General features: G+C 41.8%; 1 protein-coding gene across 16 annotated transcripts in view; it reads right to left on the bottom strand.

The window, feature by feature from the left end:
* The window catches only part of LOC6585509, a 123,389-nt gene that overhangs the window by 97,625 nt on the left and 8,260 nt on the right, over positions 1-17,504 (bottom strand). For 15 of the 16 annotated variants that reach the window (XM_044007024.1, XM_044007025.1, XM_044007019.1 and 12 more), the window contains exon 2: positions 15,449-15,451. The exons of the other annotated variant lie outside the window; for it this stretch is intronic. The gene's annotated coding sequence lies outside the window, so the exon portion shown is untranslated. The remainder of the gene's footprint in view (positions 1-15,448; positions 15,452-17,504) is intronic. 16 annotated transcript variants of the gene reach the window in all.

The raw sequence follows: 17,504 nt of genomic DNA, 5'->3' as shown, positions 1-17,504 counted from the left end.
ATACGCAGCGTAGCATACGGGTTAAGGTAAAAGTCCAACGACCAACGTTTGTATCGGTATATACATGCATATATGTATATATAGATATGCCCCCTCTCTATCTCTCTCTCTCTCTCTCTGCCTCTCTCTCTCTTTCTCTTTCTTTCTCTCATTTCTCATTTTATTTATTGCAGCTGCAGGCTCAATGAACATTTATAGTTGACTCGGGCGCTTGAGCTTGGAGTCAGCCAGCTATCGGCCTTCTATATGCACATCTATGACCCATTTATGTTCATCCATTCACGCTTGACACGCGACAAAAGCCCTGCAGCAGCATCCAGCCAACAGCCCAACAGCCCAACAGAGTTGACTATCAGAAATTACTTTAAAAATCCTCGTAAACTTGATGTGCTATTTAAATTTATTTACAATGCTTACTCGACTGAGCTAGAATTCCCTATAAGCTGTAAAACTTCAGGCCCAACGTCATTGCTCAGACTAACTGCATGTTAAATATAAATTTATTCAAATGATACTTGAATTGGACACTTGAATGCTTTGCTATACAAAGATTTTCTTTAGCTTCAAGTCAAGCTACATGATAAAATTTACCAGGTACCTCAACTACATGTTTAATTTATCTAATATTTATATATACAGTAAAATCCGGTTATAACGACTCCGTTTATAGCATCTGAACGGTTGTATCGACGAAAATTCTGGTCCCCAGGCAAAGTCTTAGGAACAAACTTATACGGTTATAACGACGGTCCCTTGAGTGTCGTTATAACCGGATTCTACAGTATATATAATTTTCCAGGACAGATAACTCTGTATTTCCAACTTCACTTACTACAACTTCATGTTAAATTTATCTTCCACTTAAACATATTTAACTGAAGTTGAGTTTTTCAGCATTTATCACCTAGTTCTCGCTCAAGTGCTACATTAATCTGCATGTTAAGGCTTACAAGGTAGTCCATATAGACTATGCTCCAGCTGAGATGAGCTTAACTAACTGTTAAAGCTGTTTGCCATTCATTTTTGTAGAAGAACTGGAACTGAATTGTAATTCAGGTTAATTTCTAATTCATTGCACTGTTAACACATGATCCGCAGGTCAGCAGTTAATGGCACTGTGCGAGCGAGATGGCGCTAGTGAGCGAGACAGCGTGAGCTTGACAAATGCTGCAGACAGACAAGATTAAAGCGTTTTTAAAATGCCAGCGCACGAGCCATGCGACAGCTTGAGCCAAAAATAAAGCGCAGACTCCAAGCCTGGGGCTCCTCTAGCCACGCCGGGACCACCCTAGGACCACCCTAGACCCACACTCTTGTATACCCTGTAAAAGCACAGAACAAACAGCTGACAAATGCGTTGTCCGATGGCCTCTAATTTGTTTTTCTTTCAAGTTTCATTTGGAAAGCAGCTCAAGAGGGGCTAGGGGCTAGCGGCTAAGGGTGGGGGGTAGGGCGTTGCAAAAGCATGACCAAACAACCCCAATACTCAAACCACGGCCTCTCACTGTTGTTGCTGTGGGTCGCAGCAACAGTTTGTTGAATAAGCAACCAGACGGCGGGGAGATGGGCGAGGGTTGCTTCGCTTAGGGGTTGCACCTACACAAAAAATAAAAGAGAAAAGAAGAAGCAGCAGCAGCAGCAGCAGAAGCAACAGTGGAATACAAATGCTTGGACAATGTGTTTATTTAGGATAACTTGACTGCCTGTTTTTCGTTTTGTTCTGTTGACAATTGTTTGCGTGGGGGGGCCGTTGAGCGTACGATGGGGGGTTGGGGTAGGGCTCTGGTTCTGGCTCTGACTCTGTCTGTGGGTGCTCCAGAGAGCCGCCCGCTGGCCATACCCATAGATCAGACAAAGCGGGGAACGAAACATAAAAAAGAGTTATGGCCCTCACCCCTCACAACATCAACCCAAACCTGCCACGCCCCCTTCAGCTTAACCCTCTAATGCCGCCTGACGCCCCCGTGGAAAGCGGCTTCAAGCGACCTTTTGTTGTTGTTGCAACATTTTATTGTTGCGGCAAATTAATAAGCGGCACGCGCTGCCTGCGTCGCAGCTAACGTCGCAGTCGCCGCACATAAATCAGCGGCAGAAAAAATACAAGAGAAAAGTAAAAATAAATAAAAAAAAAAAAGAAAATAAAGAAAGAAATCACAGTAATTAATTAGTGAGAATGTGTGTGTGTGTGTGCGAGTGTGTGCTGCTGGCTCATAAATTAATTGCCGCCCCTGCCTTATGCCACGCCCCCCATCAACACACCGTGCCCTTCAAGCCCAAGCGGCAGCCACTTAATCAGAGATTTTTTTCAAAGTTGCTTTCATTTCATTCAGAGTATATATATGTATGTGTGTGTGTGTGCATGTGTATGGGTGTTGTGTGTGCTTACTTTCATTTCCCATTTCGCATTTCCCATTCGCCACTTTCCACTTCTTCTTCTAGCTTTTGCTCGAATAAATAATGTAAGAAAACAAATAAATGATATCCCCTTCAAATGGCTGACAGCTAGCTGACTGCTATGAGACTCCGACACTTCACCTTGCAACGGGCAGCAAATTGTGGCTCATCTAAGGGCTCAGTCAGCAGGGAGGGACAGGAACCTATTCCAATGAATTGTAAATTGGATGCAGCCAAATTATATTCGATAATTGCATAGTAAATAATTGAATGCAAAATACAATAATTAACACGGCAAAGGAAATCAAAATTTGAATGTGGTCAAAGCTTTGTTCAGCATGCACCAAAAGTGCAAGAGTGAAGGTAAATATAATAAATGGATAGAATGTAATTTAGAGTTAATAAAAGTTTTATTAACGCAACCGAAGTCGGTTCTCTTTCTCTTTCTCACCGACTTTTTCTATCACTAGACAGAAAAAGTCTCCATATACCTATCGATCTATGTATGTAGATAGAAACAGTCTCTATACACTTATCAATCTATATCTCAATTTTCTCCTCTATATAACCTTTCTTTATACATCACTCTCTCTCTCTCTCTTTCCCTCTCTCGCTTCATCACTCTTCTCGTCTCTTTGTCTTTGTTTTCTATCAGACTCTGTATAGTTTCTCTTCCTTGCACTCTCGCTTTCTAATAATCGAGAAACTAATTTCCATTCCAAACATCATGCCCAATATCCTTTGCCAAGTCCTTGCAGCTTTAAGCAATTACCGAAAGCCCCACTGAAATGTGAAGCAGGGAGGAGCGGAAATAAATAAAACGCTGGCCAATTCAGAGACCTAAGATCATTAGCGCTAGCTAATTGGCCACCTACAAACACACAACAGATAAAGAGAGAGAGAGTGAGAGAGAGAGAGAGAGGTATATATATATGCTACATATAGATATTTTGGGGTAGCTTGGCAAACCAAAAGCATCTCACTTGGCTGGCAACCCCACTGGAGCAGCAGGTGGCACAGGCAGCGCGCCGCGAGCCAAATCCTTTGGCTTTGAGTTATGGCAACAGCACATATGTGGAAGCATCTTTTGCTCCTGCTTTGCCTCCGCCTCCTCCTGCTTTTCCATCTGCTTTTCAGCTTATCTGTAAGCCTCTCTGCCCCATCTCCTGCTCACCTGCTGCTTCGCTTCTGACCAAGTCTCGCGTGTGTGTGTCCATGAGAATCTGACACGCATAAATTTTGCAACTGCCTCTGCGCCACTCGTGGAACGGACAAAAAAACGCAAACGGAAACGGAAACAGCGTAAAACGGAAGCGCATGTCTAACAAGTTGCCCAGCAGCGAAATTCGCAGAGTCGCACCAAATATGATTAGCGCCGCACGGCAAGTGGCCATCAGCTTGCACAAAGAGGAACAGAGGAGAGGGAGCGGAGAGGGAGAAGAGGGGGGCGAGAGCAGGTAACATGTTCCAACCGACAGGTAACATATGCAGCACACACACACACACTCACACAGATAGAAACGAACAGGATTTGGTTGGGCTATTAAGATTGGGCTCCGCTTTCGAGCAACAAACTAGCCTGCGCCCCCTGCGTCTCTCTCGCACTCACACTCTCGACTAACTCTCCCTGCACACTGCGCGCTCTCGCTTCCTCTCGTTCTCGCTTGAATTGCTGCCAAGACGTCGCTAGTTCACTTCCATTTGTGCAAATCCATTGGGTAACATGCACATGGAGTGCAATGGGGTATATTGCTTTAGAGGGTATTTCTTGACTAATTTTTCTAGTTAGCATCGATTGGCTAATTGCTTGAATTACCCTATTTATATTAGCCTATTTCATTTGCGCTGCCTGACAAACAATATGCCTTTACAGGGTATTTGTTAGGCGAGCTCCTTCATAAGGCAACTAGTTGCTCTCTTTACATAGTGCACAAGAGGCACAACAATACCCACTCTTTTTATGCTACGAGAGCATTTGCTTAACTAGTGCATACACAGTCTACTATTTACAGGGTATCTTCCAACTGTCCACACTTCCCACATCTAGCTGCCAAACAACATCAATCAATCGGTTGCATATTTTATATCTCATTTTCACATCGAATCAGATGACAACAGGGTAGCGGCAAGTCGACCCCCTGCACAATTGTTGTTCTCTCGTGATTGCCTTTATCCCTTTTATGTATTGTTTTTGTTGTTGTTGCGGTTGTTGTTTCTCTTCTCCGTGTTGTTTGCCTACTTTTAGTGTTTACCCAGCGTCGCATAAAAATAGCACAGCAACGGCAATCGCTGTCGCTGCTAGCGTCGCAGTCGCCCCATTGCATTATGCGCTTGTCGCCTGCGGTCGGCGGCTGCCTCTTTTGCGCTTCACTCCTCTACCCAATACGCCTTGGCAGCGCTGCGTTGCTCCGTTGCTCTGCTGCTCTGCCTGCTGTTGGCTGCCTGCTGTGTGTGTTTTGTCGCTGCGTAAAGGCTTAAAGTATTACAGTTACAGTTACAGCTAGTAAGCCATTCCCCTCGCTCTGCATGGCACATTTTTGCTGTCGCTCTGCTCACTCCACAGCAGCGCAAGGCTAAGCCAAATGTTGACGACGACGTTTGCAGCTGCTTTTGGATTTCGCTTTCGCTTTCGCTTTGCTCAGCGCAATATGAGCAACTTTGTTATTTTTGTTGTTTTTTTTTTTGTTTTGTTTTTGGTTTAGGTTTTTTATTTCTGCCGCTGTTGTTGTTGCTGGCTGTTGACTGCTGCTCACAACAAATTGCTGTAAGCTGTGAAACTAATCCCTCTACTTCGCCATTATGCCCAACTCTCTAGCTGTCTCACTCTTGCACTTGTGTTTGACTACTTTAGCGGATTGGTTTTGAATATTGTATATGTATTTATGTGTGTATGTGTATATTATTTTTTTGCTGGCCACCATTTGACTTGCTTATGACTACAGGTTTATTTACTGTCTTCATGACGTTGCTGCTGCTCTCTCTCGCTCGCTCCTCCTATTGAAGTATGCGAGTTCACTTCTCTTTATTTTTTTTTTTGTATTTTCTGATCACGTGCCCCGCGCCATTTCGTGCGAATTTCTATTGCATACTTTTAAGCGGCCGCTAATAAGCAACTCAACAGTGAATTGCTGCTGCTTGTTGTAGTAGTTGTTGTTGTTGCTGCTAGTGTTGTTGTGGCATTTACATAAAAAAGGCGTTCACACTGCATTCGCATAAATTTAATTTAAGTGCTTCAGGCCAATTTACTGCTTAGTTTATAATATTGAAGGATTTCCCGTTTTTTTTTTGCTGAAACTCCAACTGAAGCCTTTTGACTCTGTTTAGTTGAAGCAGATCATCTATGCAAAGGTGTTGGGTCCGTAGAGATTATATATATATATATATATATTTTTTTTTTTATCAACGACTTTATGTTATCAAACGTTCGATCTCGATAATTATCGATATTATCATACATATTATCATAAACTAAATAAGTTTCTAATCAATTTATCAGAGAAATATACACAGGAATTTGTATATGTATATGCAGATGCCCTACATTGCACTATGGGTCAAAAGCCCGATTTTTTGGAAAAAAGTCTTATTTTCAAGTTGAAAAAATTTACAAAATTTTAATGCCAATCCATTAAGAATACCCTATATGTAAATGTTACATACTCAGAATTTTAACAGAGGCGCGATCTGCTAACTAAACTGCTGTTAAACAGAGCTGTTATGCATGACACGCACATTATCATTTTGTAAAAAACTTTCTATGAATTTCAATCGCCAATTGAAATCAAAATAATGACAATTAATTTAAAATTTTTGGTGGAAAATACGGAATTGGGCTTGTTCTTTATGTTTACGTGTTTGTGTTGTCCAAAATCTGTATGTGATGTGAAGTTTTATGTAAGTCAAAAAGCTGTCTTTGACATCATAAAAAAAAAATTTTTGTCTTTGATAAGAGAAAACTTGCGTTTGTAGCACTTTGTAGCAATGAAACTACGCTCATTTTATAGAGTATTCAATTCTGAACTAACACCTATAAGTTCAACATGCACTTTTGCGCACTTTTTGCGCAATTTAATTTTTCAGCAACTAACCTCGTCGCAGACGAGGAAGAGGAAAAAGGCATTTCCGAAAGGCAGGACTTTTGAAATTTTGAGGTTTATGGCATGCCAGCTTCAGATAATGAAGAATACGATGATTAACAATAAAAGAGATATATTTTAATGTTATTTGTGCTTAAAATCATAAAATATAACCTTTTATTCCTTGAAACAATTTTTTGTCAACTTCTACATACAAAAACTATATGATATAGTTAACCGATTTTGATAATTTTTTTACAGGATCTTTAAAACATGAAAACACATCTAATATGTGAATTTGGTGTAAATATCTTAAAAAGCAAAAAAGTTATGACAGCTAATAATATGAAAGAGAGGCGGTACCACACCCATTTTTTCACCAAAAACGAGTGTTGCGAACGAAAGTCAAATGCAAAAAAAACAAATTTAATTATCTTGACTAGTTCAAAAGTTATTAATTAATTCCAAAAAAAACGGGCTTTTGACCCATAGTGCATTGCCGCCAATGGCCAGAAAAAATACTTTTGTCGTACCTGCCCGACTAAAGCATACTTCGTATTCTCTATTTTAAAGGTAATATATTGAGATACATAGAGCTGCTAATCTTGATAATGTACTCGGAATAATAAAGCGATTATTCAGTACTGTATACTATATATATATATATATATATATATATCAAGTCGAAAGCACAACAGAGTTAAACAAAAATCCTCCCGAATGTGATTTCACTGTCTCCATAGGGTATCTGCATGTCGAGTTAAGCTCGTGTTAAGCCTGATAACTTGGCCGCAAAATGTGTAAACAGCGAAAAGAGGTCGCTTTATCGCGTTGACTGTCAATGCCAAGCTGACGGCTGTTGGCAAGAGGCAAGTGGTGCATGCGGGGCATGTGGGGCATGTGGCAAGCTGCAACCGCAAAAGCAGCAGCAACGACAACAACAACACAGACAGGTGAGGGGCAGATGTGTGTGTGTGTATGGAATGGCTGCCACGACGGCAATAATGATGATGATGATGATGATGATGATGATGATGACAGCTCAAGTTGTCGCTGTTTATTGTGTGTGCCACGCCCCCGCAGCCCGTGCCGCCCGCCCGCATCTTTACGATTTGCTTTCAATTTCATTTTGTGCATTTCCGTCAAGCGGAAATTCGCGTAAATTTGCCGGCATGTCCAAAAAGGCAGAGGCGACAGCGGCCGAGGTGTGCGAGTGGGCGTGGCGCAGCATGAGAGAGGCAGGAGACGGGAGACGGAAAACGGGAGGCAGGAGACCTGGGCAGTTTGTCGTGCCGGAAGTTGATGCAAGTCTAGAAACAAGTGCCAAATGCCGGAAGCACAAAGGCACAGCACACTAAATAAAACAGTGAAATGGAACACACACACATACACACACACACGCACACACAGACAAGCAGAGAGATAGAGACGGTGAGAAAGCGAATGAAAGAGGGATAGAGGAAAAGAATCGCAGTCAAATGACATTTTGCCGCTTCGACATTTTGTCGCTATGGAACTGGTTCCGGAGCTAGTTCGCCAATTGCTTTACAGATTCAATGAGCTGCACATAATGTGCACTCGCCAGTTGATTGGACAGAAGCGCTTAGAGATCCCAAGTGTTGTTTGGAACGCGATAAGAAACTTTCAAAGACAAATGCGAAAAGAGGTGGAGAAACAGAAACATGACTGAAATGAAGCGGAAATGGAACAGCGATTAAATATTTGTATCAACCTTAATTCTTTAAGGAATACTTTCAAATAAGGTATTGCGAAAGTGAATGAGGAAAAACTCATTTAAATTTAGCTCTTATGATATGGATAAAGGATAGATGAACTGAAGCCTTTCAGCTGGAGATTGATCGTTTATTATTCTTGTATTTCAACTAAGTACGATTTATAGTTAAATTGTGCCTATTCAGTAAGAGTCTAGGGGCTATACTATACTCGCTTTCACATATCAAATTTCCATCATTTAAGGGAAAGATCATTTACGCTCAGTTGAAGCTGAATATGACTTTCTGATAGACTATGCAATTGATGAGTAACTCTCTGTCTCTCTCTCTCTCTCTGTCTCTCTCTCTCTCTCTTTCTCTCTCTCTCTCTCTCTCTTACTCCTGAGCTCTCTATCACGTCCATCTATTGCGTTCCCTCTATTCATCTGAGCTGAGCACCGTCTCTCCCTCAACAGTTGATACTCAACTTTCTCTCTCTCTCTCTCTTTCTCTCTCTCTCTCTATCTCTCTCTCTCTCTCTCTCTCTCTCCTTCTTTCTCTCTCTCCCTCTTTCTCTCTCTCTCTTACTCCTGAGCTCTCTCTCGCGTCCGTCTGTTGCGTTCCGTCTATTCAGCTGAACTAAGCACCGTCTCTCCCTCAGCATCCTTTCGATTTTCCCTCTGCTTCACATCACTCACACACATTTATTTCTCTATCGGACCCAGTTATTTTCCTAGTTGCTGCTGCACTTAGCTCCAACCCAACGTTCGGTTGAGCGATATAAATAGCTGCAGCATAAGAGACGGGTTAAGGGGGGCTAAGGGTGCGGCTTAGGTTGAGGGCCACTTAAACTCGATTTGTCGCCATCACGTGGCCAATTAGCACGCAATGCACATAAAAAAGAGAGAAGAATATAAAACAAACAAGCAACAACAAAACAAAACAGAAAATAGAAATACGCAAATGCCAACACGTAGAGCAGCTCTATCAGCCCGAACGTCCCACTAAGCCCCTTCCTTGCTTCCCTTCTTTCACAGTCCTGTTGCATGTCTGCCGGTCATTGGGACTGGACTGAAGTGTTGGAGTCGCATATCGAGGCACTTCAATCACTTCATCATAACCCAGAGCTAAGGCCAAAACGTAGAAAACATAAAAACGTCAAATGGAAATACGCAAATGAAATTGGGCATAAATTGGGGAGAGAGAGCATGAGAGGGAGAGAAGGAGGAAGGCGGAAGGCGGAAAGCTTAACCGGGCGATCTATTGGGCCTTGGGTCCGTATTACATGAACCTAATGGCAAAATAACGAATAAAAATTGAGTGAATTGCCAACGGGGGCCGAATGGGTCTGGGCGAAAGTATGAAAAAGAAAAACACGACAGCCCAACCTGAATGAAGTCAACGGGAAGGAGCTTATCTTTGCCAAAGGAATCATTGAACAGGCTTAAATTTGAAAGAAGAACAAAACTGTGAGGCATTAGCAATAGATCTAACGAGGTGTGGCACAGAAGGGAGAAGAAGGGAGAGGGAGCCAGAGAGTAAAGGCCAATAGAGCCTGAAGGAAATCTACTCATCTATCAAGGATGAAAATTGTACTTGGATTATTTACAGATACATTTTATACTTGCTACAACTTAATCTACTACCTCTAAGCTGGTATATGTGAAGAAAGAGAAAGAGAGAGAGAGAATGAGAGAGAGAGAGAGAAGCGAAGTGTGACAAGGGTGATAAGCGAAAGTCCTAGGTGAGGTTGACAGAAGGCACAAAGCGAAAGACTTAAAGGAAGATGTAGAGCAGAGATAGGCGAACTATCATGTGTAAAGGGATAAATAAGCGACAGACAAAAGAATATAAACAAATGAGCTAAGAGAAGCAGTAAAGAAGAAGCTTAAAGATACAGGAATGAAGCGAACAGCAAAAAAGTAAAGAGGAATCAAGAGCAAGCAAAGGAGAATAGCTAAAAGCAAAGAATGTTACATCAGGTTCTTTTTGTCAAGTGTATTATTCCTTTCCTAGCATACAGCTTCTCTATTCGCTTCTCATTGCAGGTACAAAAGCTTTTCACTTGCTGCCTATCGCTGGAACAGTGATCACACTTTCCAGTTAGAATTTCCTAGCGCAGTCCGTTTCCGTTTTCCCTTTTACGAGGAGCCGTGCCGCGAGCAACCGTTATCTCGCCTCTTTGCCAAATGTATGCCAAGTGGCAAAAAGCCGCGAAGGCTTTTGGCATAATGAGCCACGCGCCTGCAGTGAGACACCAACAGCAAACACCGTGCCACACCGCCTCTCTGATGGCCTCGACAATTGTTTCGACCTTGGCTGAAAGACCTATCCTAAACAGTAAGTCCCCCCACGAGCAAGCCCCATGCGCCGCTGCCTCCTTCCCATCCGCTTCACATTCGTTTTTATGTTGAGTTTTCATAATTTTTCGCATTCGCATGAAATTCGCATCTCTCTGCGCCCCATTTAACATTCGAGTGGGCGTGGCGGCAGACATTAAAAGAGCTTTGCGCCTCCTGCCCGCCTTTGCACCTGACAATAAAATTAATTAAAATTCAATAAATTGACGCCCAAATGAAACATTCAAAATGAAAAGCGGAGCTCAACATTCAAATGGAAATCCGCTCTGGGCTCGCAAATGGGGGTAGTTGGGGCATATTTACATTTCAGCGCTTTCCTGATGGCATCTGAGCAGGGGGCAGGAGAAGCAGAGCGAGAGGGAGAGGGAGAGGGAGCGGGCGAGGGCGGCATTGCTGGGTGTCAGCTTATGTTAATGCTCAATTACAATTGTTGTCCTTGTTTGAGTTTCAGCTGAAAATTCACTGTATTCCCACGGGTTTCCGGCTGGGTTGGGGCCCAATGTAGGTGCAAATGTATTTACATAGCGCTCGAAAGCGATCCAATCCAATTGCTGGCATAGCAAAAACAAGCTCCTCTCAATTGACTTCACTTTTATTATTATTGAATGGCAATTAAATGATATTAGATTCCAGATAAGTCCCAATTGAATTTGGAGGACCTTTCTATTTTCAGACCCTTAGCAAAAGAGGTAGCTTTTTATATTTAGAAATAAGTTCTGGAATTAGGGGACCCAAATGTTTCAGCTCACGCGACCTGAGCTCAGAATATAGAGACAGTCTAAGGTTTATGTAATTTATTGTAAATTGGGCAATCCGAGCTTAGAGCTCTATAGCATTTTGTTCGGCTCTGTAAAAAAGTGGGAGGACTTTTCTCCAACGGAATGCCATCCTATCAGCATATTAGCATATATCCTATCAATAAACATAAATTTGCTTCTCGAAATATTCAAAAATTCTAATTTTTTTTGCATTCTCCCTCTCTCTCTGTCTCTCTCTCTCTCTCTCTCTCTCTCTCTGCACACATAAATAGTTCGTTAGGTAACGGCACTTGGGCTTATTATTTGCTCCATTTGCCCTTGTCTAGTTGTATATCAATGCGCATCGTTACACTTAAGCCCCAGCACAGCCCCTTCCCCTTGGCATGCCCTACCTCGACAATCAACAGTATGCTAGTTCATTGTTATTTATAAATTTGTGTATTGTTGTCGTTGTGTTGTTATTGTTGTTGTTGCCCAATCGAAGTGCCAATAAATTTACAGCGTCATAGACAGACCCAGCCCCAACGCCCCTACGCTTGCAACACGGGCAACCTCTCGCCCTTGTGGCGCTCACGCTCGTGGCAATTGCGGGGGCCCATAAACAAAACACTCAGCAGAGCACAGGAAATAAACAACAACAGCGGAACAAGTGTGAATGCTCCAGTAGGGAGTGCTCAACGCCGAGATAGTCTATGGGATATATAGAATGTGGGGCAAAAAGTGGAGGGTGCTTAATTCTTGTATACCTTTCCAAGGACTACTAGATAGGTCTAACTCTCAACAGATTCGATAAAGGTTCGAATAACTGAAAATTCCGATAGATTGCGTGTTGAAAAATATCGATGATGTTCCTATCGAGTGGTCCTTGGAAAGGTATACATGAATTAAGCACCCTCCACTTTCCAAAGAAGGAAGATGGGCTCGGACAGTTGGATCGACAGGCGGAGGGACGAATGTATAGAGTCTTGAATGGAGGAACGGTAGAGCGGTAGAGCGAGCCAATGCGGGGATCGAGAGACGGACGGATGAACGGATGGGGCTCGTATAAACGAGCCAGGAATTTAAAGATGAAGTCTAGACTCGAACGGTTGCTTGAATATATAGGTGGCTAGATAGAGTCCTGGATGGAGCAGAAAGGAAGAAAGAAGGAAAGAACGGAAGAGCGAATGAAAGAAGCCACAGTTTTTGGGACAGAGGGAAAAGCAAACCAACAAGCAGCCGAATAGAAGGGACGAGGGAAAGACTGAAGGAACGAGCAAGGACTGACGGACGGCCCGTCAAAGGGACGGAAGGGTCCATCCACCACTATGGACACACGACTCTTGACAAGTGCATCCCTTGCTATCCGAGCGAGCCAACACGCCCATCTCACCTAATGCACTGAGCTTAGGGTATGCACAATTTATTAGACAGCAACAAATTATTTTTATTTTCCACGATTCCTGCTGAGGGTTGGAGAAGTTTTGAGTGGGTTATGAGAACCGAAACCAAATGCAGGTGGCTTTAGACAAAAAAGTATTTGTATATAAATAAATACATGGCAAATAAACTGCATTTAAGTGTTGCCTGAGATAGTATAGTCGAAGAGCCCGCCCAGCAGGCATGGAGCTGGGGAATGGGGCTGTGCGAAGGGCCAGCTGAGGAGAAACTTTGCCGTATAGGCAGCGCTCATAATGATGTTATTGTTGCTGTTATTGTGGCAGAGGCATGCGCCAGCAAATTGAATTGTTTGGCAAAAGCTATGCGAGGCCAAGTGAGTGAGTGGGACAGAGAGCGAGTGAGAGCGCGACAGAAGGTAGCTCAGCTGACAGCGAAATCAACAAGCAAGCAATTCAGGCTGCCTTGCCTCTCGCTGTGTGTGCGCGTGGGTGCAAGTTCTTGTGGCAACAGTTGTCCCAACCAAATGCCAACATTCACACACACACACACACATACTCATACACACGCCACACTTGGCTAACAAAGTTAGGCAAAAAACAAAACAAAAGTAAAAAAAATAAAAATAAGAACACCGAGAAAATTCTTTTGGCAACAACAAGCGCAGAAGAAGGAAATTGAAAAGCCTGCAAATGCTTGTGGTGTGGGTCTTTATGGTGGGTGGCTACATGTGTATAAGATTGTCACACACACGCACAAATACACACACATACACACACAGAGAGTAGCTACCTCTCAGTTTCGATTTGTGAGTTTTGAACAAATTTTTTTTTTCTTTGCTTGGCGACAAAGGCATTTCGAGAGCTTTTCTTTGTTTTTGTATATGTATGTGTGTGTGTGTGTGTGTGTATTTTGCGTGTTTGTTTGTGTTTGTTCTCTTGTGGAATTGAACTTTGCTGGCTAAGCAGCGCGTTACTAATTTGACAAAGCAATGCGTTTGCCTAAAAGCAGGCAACGCATTTTGTTGGTTAAGCAGATGGAAATTGCTTATACGGTGATCACTCGATATGTGTCACACTCTCTTTGTAAAGTAACTGAGAAGGTGTTCAAGCAGCCAGGCAAACAGTCAGCATAAGGCTGACTGCATGGACATCGAATAAAAAGTTCACTAAGCTATGATTCGACGAATGAGTCAAATCAATCAAAAATCTATATTCCAGCCAGTTGCTCTGTCATCAATCAGTCAATGAATCAGTCAGTTTGTCTGCGAATCAGTTAATCAGTAATTTATTAGTCAGTCAATCATCTTATCAGACTGTCAGTCATCTATCAGTAAGACAGTCAATCAGTCCACCAGGCATAAACGCGTCTTTTAGTCAGTCAATCAATGAATCCACGAATCAGTCAATCCATCTGTCAAATATCAGTCAATAACCATTCATCAATTGATGATTTAGTCAATCATACTGTCATTTATCTGTCAGTCAATCAGTCAATCAATCAATGGTTGACTGAATCATACGACAATCCATCAGTGGTAACTATCATCAATCAAACATATAACCAACAATCATTCATCAGTTAATCAAGCTTCTATCAATCAGTCTTTATTCGGAAAGCTAGTCAAAAATAAATCAAGCGGTCAGTCAATCAGTTATCGATCAATCAACAAGTCTAGCCATCAGTCAATCAAACATCAGTCTGCCAATCTGCCAATCAGTCAATCATATATCGATTAGTCAGTTTATCCTTCAGTTGTTAAGAGTTAGTCAATCGGTCATCAGCAGGTCAAACAGACTATCAGTCAATCATTCATCAGTCTATCAATTTGATATCGGACAATTTTATTCAATCAGATATCAACAATCTGTCACTTTGTCATCGGTCAGTCGACTGACTCAATCAGTCATCAATCAGCAAGTCAATCTATCAATCATTAATCTGTCAATTGTCATCTTTTAGCCACTCAATGACTGATAAATCAGTCAATCATTTAGCCACTCACTCACACAATCAATGGGTAAATATAATCGATACGATATCTTATATATGCAGACTGTCCCAATTTCTCCATTTTCCTTTTGAATGTTGCCAAATGCTTGTAACAGTAAAACACTTTAGAATGCCATACGAAACATGAAATATTTTTTCATTTCGAATATTAAAACATTTCATTCAGACAGATTTAACGTCTACTCAGGCCTTGCGCTGACTGCGTTGGGTGAACCTAATACCCGAAATGTTTCTCTTATTGGGCGATAGAGGAATAACCAACAACAACAAAATCATTGTATGCCTACCCGCCCAACTCAGGCAAAGGACTCGCTGCGATCCTGTCTGAAACATTGGTTGACCATATTTTGACAACTGTTACCGCAAAAACAAATAGAACTAAAAATGCCATAAAAAAGAGTGGGAAAGGGAAGCGGAAGGGGAAGGGGAAGGGCAAGGGGTAGGCAATGTGTGGGTGTGGACGTTTGTGGTGCAGAGAAGCAGAAGGAACAAAAAATTGGACGGCCAGCTGCGGCATGTGGCATGTGGCATGTGGCATCCACTTGTGGTTATTGTTGTCAGAACTTTTGCTTTTTGCGTACTTGCGCCACTTGCTGGCTGTTATTTTAACCAGCTAAATGTGGACGTGTGAGAGCGTGTGTGTGTGTGTGTGTGTGTGTGTGTGTGTGAATGCATATGGGTCTGTGTGTGCTGGCCAAGGCTTTGCTTACAAATCGGGGGCAAGGCAAAGAAAAACAAGAATTACTTTTATATTTAACTTGCTGAATATGAAATACTCTAGCACAAACTGTTAGAAAGTGTTATACCTCGCTTTGCAACAGATATAACATCTTAGAAACTAAGAGCGTGCCATCAACTGCTATACGAAAAATTGCTCAAAAGGTATTAAGTTATTAAGTTATTTATAACAGCTATATGTCTATTATATTATTGAAATTATTCTACAGTCATATCCACCTAAATAAACTAAGTTTGGCTAGCACTAGTTAATATGCTATTACTGTTATACTGCTCTACCGGAATACTGTTCTACTGTTATACTGTTATACTGTTATACTGTTATACTGTTATACTGTTATACTGATATACTGTTATACTATTATAATGTTATACTGTTATACTATTATATTGTTATACTACCAGTAAATGCAAATCGTAGGACAACATAATTATCATTAAAATTTCTCTACAGGTTTATCCACCTAAATAAACTAAGCTAGTTTATCAATTGATTTCCCATATACAACTCCATACTCCTTCCACAGGTCCTATCTAAAGCTTATCATAATGGAATATGTTTTGTTGGGATAAGGCTGAGAACAAGTATTTGGCATTTGCTATATCTAGACTGTCATAACTACATAATTGATTGTCTCTCTTGAAACTACCTATGTACCTGTCCTTTGACAAATGTTATCTATAAATGTCCAAAGCTACTCAACTTTATTTTGATCGATGATTGTGCATATCTATTATCAGTTTATCTATGGGCAAGTGCTCCAACGGAGTTTGTGTATGTTTATTTTGATAGCTTTCTATTTCAATTTCGAAAATCGAAAAACATCTGAGTCTTTTAGTGCTTTGTTATAGTATAACAGTTTTTAGAATAGTTGCAATTAGTCAAAGTTCAATTTTACTTCACATTTTCTACATAAATATTTAAATATACATAGTCTAGTCTTACGAACCTCCCAGTGCTTTGTTATAACAGTTTTTATAACAGTTGCAATTAGTCAAAGCTCACATTTCCTACAAAAATATCTGAAAACTTCTAGTCTTCTCGTGTTTTCTTGAAGTTGAACAACTTGTATAAAAGTTGAAGTTAGACAAATTTCCCTTCCATCTATTCTCTCTCTCTCTCTCACACACACACACACACAGGCCAAGCCAAGTCATTTCAAACTTTCATTTCCTCAACCCATTCCCAGTTATTCGCAATTCTATTGATTCCCCGCAGACAGCCTTCAATTACTCTGCAGTTTGTATTTGAATTTGAATTTGTATAATTTCTCAGTCATATATCATTATATCCATTCGCAAGGAGTTCACAAAGTCTGAAGTGAGTTTTCCCTCTCTCTCTCTCTCTCTCGCTCTCTCTTTTGCTGTAGCACACATCTATTGTCAGTTAAATTTAATTAACAAGCTCAAAAATGAAAACTTTGCCCACAACTTTACCTGCGCGAAACGTAAGCTAGAGTTTGGTTGGGGAGGGGGGCGCTGCGAGAGGGGCGTGGCTGTCAGAGCCGAGTCTGAAGGAAGGAGGGGCAAAGTTGTTTTATATGTAAGCAGGCTGGAATAGTTCCTCGAACAAGTTGCACGCATTTCGTTTGATCTGCCACCGCGAAAAACATTTCAATAAAAACACAAGAGGAAAAAAAAAAGAAAACTGAGAGAAGAAAAAACGAAATTCCCAACGAGCAGCGGCAGAAAAATGCGAGAAATTAAAATTCATAAGCTGTCTGCGTGGCGCCATCTATGGGACGGCGGGGGTAGCTTCAACATTTTCGCTGACATATTTTGCAAAGGCATTTAAAGCCAGCTAGAGTGGAGCGAGAGGGGGGGGGGAGGGGTGGTACAGCGTGGGCGAGTTAGCTGACGCTGCAGAGTGTGCCATCTCTCTCGCACTCTCCTGCTCTCTGCCCCCTCTTTCGCTCACTCTAAAGGGCTGTGCTTGAAAAATTCATAGCTTTGCCTGTTGGAGGCTGCAAAAAGTTTTGCACAAAACAAAAATACACACGCAGCCACCACACACACTCACACACACACATACACCTGCCTAAACACACACCCACACACACCTCTGCACAGCTGTAT

The sequence above is a fragment of the Drosophila mojavensis genome, unplaced genomic scaffold (assembly GCF_018153725.1).
Source record: "Drosophila mojavensis isolate 15081-1352.22 unplaced genomic scaffold, ASM1815372v1 contig_136, whole genome shotgun sequence".
NCBI lineage: Eukaryota > Metazoa > Arthropoda > Insecta > Diptera > Drosophilidae > Drosophila > Drosophila mojavensis.
Note: the sequence above shows the minus strand (reverse complement) of the source record. Positions and strands in the feature narration are given on the sequence as shown.